The sequence below is a fragment of the Drosophila suzukii genome, chromosome 3 (genome assembly GCF_043229965.1).
Source record: "Drosophila suzukii chromosome 3, CBGP_Dsuzu_IsoJpt1.0, whole genome shotgun sequence".
In the NCBI taxonomy this organism is placed as follows: domain Eukaryota; kingdom Metazoa; phylum Arthropoda; class Insecta; order Diptera; family Drosophilidae; genus Drosophila; species Drosophila suzukii.
Window position 1 is genome coordinate 33,205,184 of NC_092082.1, and position 9,894 is coordinate 33,215,077.

Genomic DNA, 9,894 nt, shown 5'->3' on the forward strand with positions numbered 1-9,894 from the left:
GTCCCTTTAGCTGAGTAACGGGTATCTGATAGTCGAGGTACACGACTATATCGTTCTTCCTTGTTAACTCTCAGTTTTTTAATTCGGAAGGTATAGAAAAATGCGAGCTTTCTGGCCATGATGACTCATTTTCATACAGAAATTTCGGACCTTCGAACCAGATGGACTTAGACACGGGACGCAATGTCTGCTGGATTAAACCGCGTGGGTTGTAATTTTCCGTTTGTATTCTAACTACGGCATTAGCCTTGCGTCCCCTTTCATTCAAAGTTTTAAACGAAGTGAACGAGAACTCTTGACCCGAGAAGTTGGCTGTACGCTGCGGCGTTGCTAAACACACCTAACGGGATCTTTCCAGATTCTGTTCTCCTTTCTGCCTTCACACTTTTTCGGTGCGCGCGAGAAAGAGAGGCTATTATGCTGACAGACTATACGTGTAAGCGGGTCAGCTAGACGATACTCTCTGCTCTCTGCTATACTCTGCGTTTCGCTGTTAGGCATATGCGAATTTACATGCAAAATGACTTAACTTTGACTTCTTTCAAAAGTTTTTACTTCCATTTACGACTGGCCCCCACAAGATTTAAGCGTTAAAGTGGGCGTGGCAAATTTTTTTTTGGGTCAATCGATAGGTATTGACGAGACTAATACATTTCAGATAAAATTTTTTATCTACCATGAAAATTGTGGGCGCCACAGATTTGGTCGGTTTGTGGGCGTTAGAGTGGGCGTGGCATATTCGCGTAACAAACTTGCGCTGCGCAAAAGGCTACGGAATCTAAATCTGAAATTCCAATTCTCTATCTTTGATAGTTTCCGAGTTCGGCGTTCATATTTACGATTTTTTGAAATTTGTGGGCGTTAAAGTGGGCGTGTTTTGTGTCAATCTATAGGTATAGATGAGAACAATACATTTCAGATAATACATTTTTTTTAGCATCAAAACTATAAAAGCCACAGTTCTGGGCGTGGTACCCTACTGAAACAAACTTGCTCTGCGCAAGAGGCTCAGGAATCTGCATGCTAAGTCCCAATAGCCTAGCTCTTATAGTTTCCGAGATCTCAGCGTGCATACAGACAGACGGACAGATGGACAGACAGACATGGCTAGATCGACTCGGCTAGTGATCCTGATCAAGAATATATATACTTTATGGGGCGGAAACGCTTCCTTCTGCCTGTTACATACTTTCCAACGAATCTAGTATACCCTTTTACTCTACGAGTAACGGGTATAATTACTCTACGAGTAACGGGCATAAAGATAAGCTAACTGATCTCCTGGGTTCATACCCCACTTGTAAAGGTTATAATCCTTTTCTCTTCAATTTTTAATAATTTATCAAATATTTTATTTATAAAATTTTAATTAATGTTATTAATTAATTAATGACATTTACATCTAATTCTTGACTAGGAGCTTGAATAGGTTTAGAAATTAATTTGTTGTCTTTTATTCCACTATAAACAATTTAAAGTACTTTTTAACTCAAACTTTAGCATCAACTGTATTATTATTTTCTTAAATTTTATTAATATTGAACTCATCACACCATAGCATCTGGCATTCTATCTGGCTCATGATTTCGAAGGGCCATTACCAAACATCATTACACAACAACTCATACATACACACTCATCTAAGGAACTCATCCTGGGTGGGGACGCTAACACACACGACACGCTATGGGGAAGTACAAACACAAACGAAAGGGGTGAGTTACTCTACGACTATCTCCTTCAATCAAATCTATTAATCTGCAACAAAGGTAAAGACCCAACTTTCATCACTAGAAATGGGAGGGAAGTCTTGGACATTACACTTATATCTGATCCCCTACTTAACCAGCTAGAAGCGTGGAAGGTAGGGATCGAGCACTCATTCTTAGACCACCGATACATAGAATTTACAATAACTCTAGACGGTCCTCCCGCCGAAAACATTACTAATCTAAGATTAACCAACTGGGGATACTACAACAATCTCCTCAACAGGAACCTACACGCTCCACTGACGCACGTACGCAACAGTCAAGAATTAGATAACCTAGTTAACACTTTTACTGACATCTGCTGTGAGGCCATAAAAAGCGCTTGCCCAAGCAGAACAGTCAAAGCAAAGCACAAACCCCCATGGTGGAACGCAACCCTGGCGAACCTCAAAAGAGAATGTAGAACTAACTTTAATAGAGCTAAATACAACAATAGCGAATCTTCCTGGAATTTATACCATACAAAACTAAGCATATACAAAAAGGAAATAAGAATATCAAAACGAAGAGCTTGGGCTAATTTCTGTAGTAGCATAGAATCTACTGCGGAAGCATCCAGACTCAGAAGAATCTTAGCAAAATTTCCAGCAACCATTGGTTATCTAAAAACAAATGCTGACAGCTGGACGGAAAACAGTCAGGAAACCCTTGAACTACTGTTAGACACCCACTTCCCTAAAAACACCCAAGTAGTGGAGAACCTCCCCATTGAGGAGAACTTTGACGACCAGAGTATAGATAACATCTCGAACCCTGACCGCATTAAGTGGGCTGTTAACTCTTTTAAGCCCTTCAAATCCCCCGGCCTGGATAGGTTCTTCCCTGCCCAGCTACAACGGACAATAGATATTTCCCTTCCCTGGCTGACAGCCATCTTCCGCGGCTTCCTTGCTCTAAGCCATAATCCAACAAGGTGGCTGGACGTTGAAGTAATTTTTATGCCGAAAGCCGGCAAACCCTCCCACACCAACCCAAAGGACTTCTGCCCGATTAGTCTCTCTTCCTTCTTGTTGAAGACCCTGGAAAGGCTAATTGACACCCACATCAGGATAACCATCAACCAAAGCCTACTCTCTGACGCACAGCACGCGTACCGTAAGGGTAGATCAACAGATACCGCCCACCACTCTCTAGTATCCAGTATAGAGAGAGGTTTCCGCAATAAGGAATACTCTCTGGCAGCGTTTCTAGACATAGAAGGCGCCTCTAACAACGTCACCCCAACGGCAGTTACAGGTGCTCTGACTGAACTGGGCATTGAGTGGCCCATAGTGGGACTCATGCACACTATACTTACCAGCAGAGTAGTGCAGTCGCTCCGCACCACCGCCACTGAAGCACTAAACACAATTCTCGACCTCCAACCCCTGGACCTACTTGCCAAAAGCTGGGCATCTGCAACAGCGCTGAGGCTCCGCGAAGCAGCGGCATGGACAACAGGCTCCACGGGTCACTCCATTATCCTAACAAAACATACATCCTTACCACATAGTACATATTACGTTCCTCCCATAGTCAGCTTCGAATGAAGATACAAGATCTTCATACCCACCCGTTCTGACTGGGACAACCTCCCACACCAATTCGAAAACGCCGTCAACATATACACAGACGGCTCCAAGCTTAACTCCCAGTCAGGGGGGGGAGTCTTCTCTGCCGAATTAGACATAAAAGTCTCATTGCACCTGCCAGACCACTGAAGTGTTTTCCAAGTGGGAGTCATGGCAATTCAGGAAGCCATGACACACCTGGGCACATCAGTACATCACGACATAGACATTTTCATCTTCTCGGATAGTCAAGCAGCCCTTAGGTCCCTCGACTCCTACACAACGAACTCAAAAACAATCTCTGAATGCCGCAAATCTCTAAACGAGAGAATCAAGATGCCTGGACACCGAAATATTGAGGGCAACTGCATAGCAGACGAGCTAGCAAGACAAGAGACAACCACCGACATCCTTCGCGATAAGGACACAGTGGGTATGCCCATGGCTACCTGCAAGCTCCATCTCAGGCAGAGACTGTACACACTTTCCAACAACCGTTGGAACTCAATCTCAACATGACACAACTGTAGAATCACATGGTCAAACTACAACTCAAAAAGAACAAAAACTCTCCTACAATGTAGCAGGGAGGACATCTCCACTCTCCTAAACGCCGTCACGGGCCACTGTCTTATAGGGACTCATGCGCACAGGCTGGGAGCCAGTAACCACGACCTCTGCTGCAGCTGCAAAACAGATATGCTTCTGCCTAGCGAACCTTTCCGAACCTTGCGGCCATTTAGGGCGTAAGCATTTAAAAACTCTTATGTTTCCTGAGAAGAAAAAATACTTCGCGAAAGCAAATAACTCATGATCAAGGAAAAAGGATCTGATCAGAGATCACGTGGTATCACAAGGGGCCCAATGTGGCCTAAGTGTGGGGATTAGTATCTAATCTCCAACCACTCTTACCTTACCTAACCTAACGTTTTCATATTGAAAAAAAATATAATAATAATAATATTATTATTATAATAATAATAACTGTATATAAGCTTTATTATTTAAAAGTGGAGCGGCTCCTATTCATTTTTGTATTCCTAATATAATAGAAGGATTGGCATGAATAAACGCCTTAATATTAGTAACTTACATGATTCTGTAAGGTCGAAAATTCGTAATAAGTTGGGTGCCAAATAATTTTAAAAGGTATGGTAGATGTTCCGGTGGCGTGTCTCTGATTCGTACTTCGGGTGATGAGGGAGCGGATTTCCGTAGTCCGCTGCTCCCGGTTAACTGTGGTACAGTGTGCACCTTTTGATGATTAGGTTGAGAGGGTAACCCTATCCCTATCCTTAAGCTCAAGAAGCACAAAAAATGAATGCAACAAATTTACGGCAGTGGCCGGGGTCCCATGTAGTAGTCAAAGTTTCCTTTAAAGATGATGCCTTTCATCTTGGAAATTCCTCTGAAGTGGTAACTTGACTATTCTATGCAATGGAACAGCGCATGTTGACTAAGATCCCAATGTGGCTCATATATGCAGAGCAAAGGATGAGGCTGCCCTCGCAAGCAAACTCGCGATGGCGTCGACGGGCGGATTTGCGAACAAGATGGAGGAGATGCTTGCCAACAAAAGGCAACGCTCACACGAGAGTGCCGCGAAGGATATTCCGGTGCGCAAGCGGAAACGCGGGCCCAAGGAGGCAGGCTCTCCGCCACCGAAAGTAGCAAGGAAGCCCAACAAGAAAGCCAAGTTCAGTGATTTAGTCAACCGACACCGGAACGTGGCACTCATTAACAGGAACGACGAGAATGGGAAGATGACGGAGGCGCGCTAGAATATCGTCCATGCGTGACTCGTTGAGTCTCTCTTTGCACGGACTCCAACAGACTCCATGCCCACATTTGGTTCACGGTGGTTGTACGGTGTCAAAATCCTGAAGTGCAACGACGATCCGACCAGGAAGTGGCTAATGCAAACGGTCTGCCAACTGGAGGCATTGTGGGAGGAGGCCAAGCTAGAGGTGGTGGACAGGGAATAAATCCCATCCATACCGAAGGCGAAAGTGCTCTTCCCCATCGCAATCCAAGGGGATCGGGCGCTAAAGCTGCTTCAACGGCAGAAACCAGACGTCCCAACGGCGAATTGGAAGATTCTGCACATGGCCAGCCCACTTTCCAACGAGGGGGGCGAAAGTGTGGTTCTCCAAATCACCAAGGAGGCGGAGGATCTGCTGTACCCAAGATTCGGGAAGATGGCATGGGGCATGGGTAAGAAGCGCCACCCTGACGACAAAGGCGCACACATCCTGCACGGTGACCTGACTGTCATAGCCAACCCGTCGAGCGGAGATGAGCCAGCCACCAATGACACTAAGGGTGTTGCACATCAATCTCCATAAAAGCAGACTCGCGTCGGCGGAGCTCCTGATTGCCCTGGAGCAAGGGCCCGTCGACATAGCCTTAGTTCAAGAGCCATGGATTGCCTCGGGCAATATCGTGGCCGGACTAAGGTCCTCAAACTACAACACATCCTACTCACCAACGATAAGGAGGAACAGAAGCGCCGTACTTGTTTGGAATGGTATCCATGCTAACCTTATGTCTCATTACAGCTCTGATGACTTGACTACCGTGATGCTAGAAAGCGAGGAGCAGCGCCTCTTGGTAGCCTCCTGCTACATGGCACACGACAGACTGGCGCCACCAAACGAGCTGAGCACCTTGGTGGAATTCGGCTCGATGACCAACTCCTCATTGGTGCAGATGCCAATGCATATGATAGCGTGTAGGGAAGCTCCGACATCAACGACAGAGGTGAGTCACTCTTAGACTTTATTCTATCTACTAACTTATATATAGCAAACGTGGGGGAGGAACACACCTGGATCCACCAGGTCCCACCTCGTCAAACGTGCTTGTAAAGGGAAAGAGTACTTTGGTCTCTGAATGGAGAGTCCGAAAATCACCATCTTTCTCAGACCATAGGTATATTCAGGTCAGGTATGATTTTAAAAAAAACCCCCCGGAAAACGAACTGGGAACATCCCTCGAAACTCGCGACTAGCCCGGGTGTATTAAAATCCGTGAAAGACATAGAAACGTCCCTAGAGATCCTGTCCAAGTAAATACTGGATGCGTTTCACGCATCATGCCCGACATCAAGAACAAGGAAGAAGACCAAGTCACCATGGCGAAATCGGGAACTGACACCCAAAAAACATAATCTCCGATTACAATATTAGTTGTTTTTTTTCGATATACAATAATGCTTCTAAAATATTAAGGCATTCACATGCCGCTGCTGCACGAAAATGTTTCCGCCGAAATGTTAGGCGCTAGCCGCACATAACGGAGAGACGCAAAAATAATAACGGAGCGGCTTAAATTTTTCTCTGCGAGCGCCGAGTGCAGGCAGATTATAAGACAAAGAAAGAGATGGATCCTCCGAATATCTGCCTCTCGACCGTTATCGTAGGCAGTCTTCTACGCTGCGCCGACTTCTCTGCTGACGTCAACAGCGGCACAGCGTTTTAGGAACACAAAAAAAAAACAAAAAAGCTTTTTGCCTTCAGACATGTCACAGCGTCCCTACTGCAGAACTAAAGAGTTAGTACTCCAACCAGCCTGTATCTAGTTGAAAGTGCACCCAAAGTCTAGACTAAACATCCAGAACGAACCAAGTTACACTATCAACTCGTTCCCACACTTTTGGACCCTCAATGGAAAATAACCATGTGAAAAAAGACCGAAGACCTGCACGGTGACCTGACTGTCATAGCCAACCCGTCGAGCGGAGATGAGCCAGCCACCAATGACACTAAGGGTGTTGCACATCAATCTCCATAAAAGCAGACTCGCGTCGGCGGAGCTCCTGATTGCCCTGGAGCAAGGGCCCGTCGACATAGCCTTAGTTCAAGAGCCATGGATTGCCTCGGGCAATATCGTGGATTGAGCCGCCGGTGCATTATCAATCAAAAGGGCAATTAGAAAATTCACTCAATTAAAGCTAGGTCCACTCATACAAATCTTTAAGGCTTAAAACTGAGGTATGATCGTCGAAGAAGCGAGTTCAGTTTGAGATATGTTCAGTTCAGTTTTTGTTAAACTTATGGTGCAAACTTGTAATTGGTGCAGCCGGTAGGATCTTAAAATCCTTTTAAAAAACTCACCGGTACTGATCAACTAAAGAATAATACTAAACGACTATTTTATCCTGATCAGCGAAAATTCCGTGAGTATCAAAAACGAACAATATTGAGATCCGCCAAAGAATCTGTGTAACTTTCGCACGCAGAAACAGAAATAAAAATATCCAATTCGGTCAATTAGCGCTTTAAAGCTTAAAAACTAAGTGCCAATATTGAAAACAAAATTTAGAAACAAAGAACATTAAGCATGGCAAATCCAACACCATTACCTCAGTTGTCTGAGATTCCTCTGAATCAACTAATTGGACAAATCAAGGAGTTACCAAGTAGAGTACTTACTCCAACTGTACCCTACCCAAGATGTTCGTCAAACCCACATCATCTATGGAGCCATTCAGAAGACCATCGGCGATTCAGCTCAAGCAGTCATCGCGCAAAAAAAAAATCCAACGAATGGGTAACAACAAAAGTGGCCTTAATTTTGATTAATGATTTAAAGACCATAGGCCTTACGAAGACATCATACAACAAGTTCGTGACACCCCATACCAAGGAAGCATCAGTAAGTTCGTCAACGAACTAAAAACCAGATCATCAAAAGTACATACTAAGTTAGAATTAGAATCAGATCAAACAGACAAATTAATTTGTACAAGCTCTTCAAAGAAAACAATTAGGGATTGTATCGAAAGAAAACTTCCTGATAGATTGTATAACTCTCTGCCCAAAGAAGATATAACAACACTTGCCAACTTACAACAAGCAGCAATGGTTTTAGGTCACTGGGATGTAGACCCTTTTGATAATTATAAGCCTAGACGCTACGATCGTCGAATTAATTCGGGAAATACACATCAAAACTATTATTGTCAAAGGAATAATTCTCATTCGTTTAGTTATCCAAGAAATATTAATAATTCAAACAATTCAACGTCCTTGAAGTTTATCAAGTTTATCAAATAGATTGAAGAGAATAAGACCGCATTACAATGCCTTAATCCGATCTTATCAAAGGATCAATCATTTATTTGTCCAACAATAAAGAACTAAAATAATGTAAAGAATACAGATTAGAACACTTGAATAAAGAAAAAAAAGAAAACTTAAAGATGGTTTTATGTGAATATAATGACATTCAGTACAAGAAAGGAGAAAATTTTGACTTTTACGAGTACTATAAAACATTCAATACAAACAGAACATGAAGACCCAGTATACAGAAAACCACTCAAGTACCCTCAAACTATTGACGAATAAGTCAACAAACAAATAAATGAAATGATTGAGCAGGAAATAATTCGTAAATCAAAATCTCCCTATTGTTCACCAATTTGGATAGTTCCAAAAAAGAGCGATGCATCAAGCAAAATGAAGTTTATATTAGTAGTAGATTACAGAAAGTTAAATGAGATCACTGTCAATGATATATTCCCGATACCCAGAATGGATCAAATATTAGAATAATTGGGAAGGTGCCAATATTACGTTACAAATATACACGAATGCCATTTGGTCTTCAAAATGCCCCGCTACTTTTCAAAGGTGTATAAACAATTTATTAGAAGATTTAAGATTTAACGATTATTTGGTATACCTAGATGATATTATAATTTTTTCCACTTCATTGGAATTACACAATCTATTATAGAAAAAGGTATTTCAAAAGTTACGTGTATACGCATTATCCAGGACTAAAATAGAAGAAACTATGTTTACAGATAGTTTTGAAGAAAACATACCAGAAGAAACAGCCAGTAATGCAGATCCAACAGTGCACAGTGCTCAATAAGACAACCAAAATTATATTTCTATAACCGAGAGACCATTATATTATTTTCCCCGACAAATCAAATTAATTAAAGGAAATGAAATAAATCTGAAGTAACAAATTACTTTCACAAATTAAAAATTAAAATTATTTATAAAGAAGGAATACTTATGTGCTAAATAGAGCGCAATATATTTCCATAATGACTTTGATTTACTTACGACGACATTTGACGAAATATGTAAAATGTATGGCAAAACTTGAAACGACAAGACATACGACATCCTTCGCAATAAGAACACAGTGGGTATGCCCATGGCTACCTGCAAGCTCCATTTCAGGCAGAGACTGTACACACTTTCCAACAACCGTTGGAACTCAATCTCAACATGACACAACTCTAGACTCACATGGCCAAACTACAACTCAAAAAGAACAAAAACTCTCCTACAATGTAGCAGGGAGGACATCTCCACTCTCCTAAACGCCGTCAAGGGCCACTGCCGTATAGGAACTCATGCGCACAGGCTGGGAGTCAGTAACCACGACCTCTGCCGCAGCTGCAAAACAGATATGCTTCTGCCTAGCGAACCTTTCCGAACCTTGCGGCCATTTAGGGCGTAAGCATTTAAAAACTCTTATGTTTCCTGAAAAGAAGAAAATACTTCGCGAAAGCAAATAACTCATGAGCTAGGAAAAAGGATCTGATC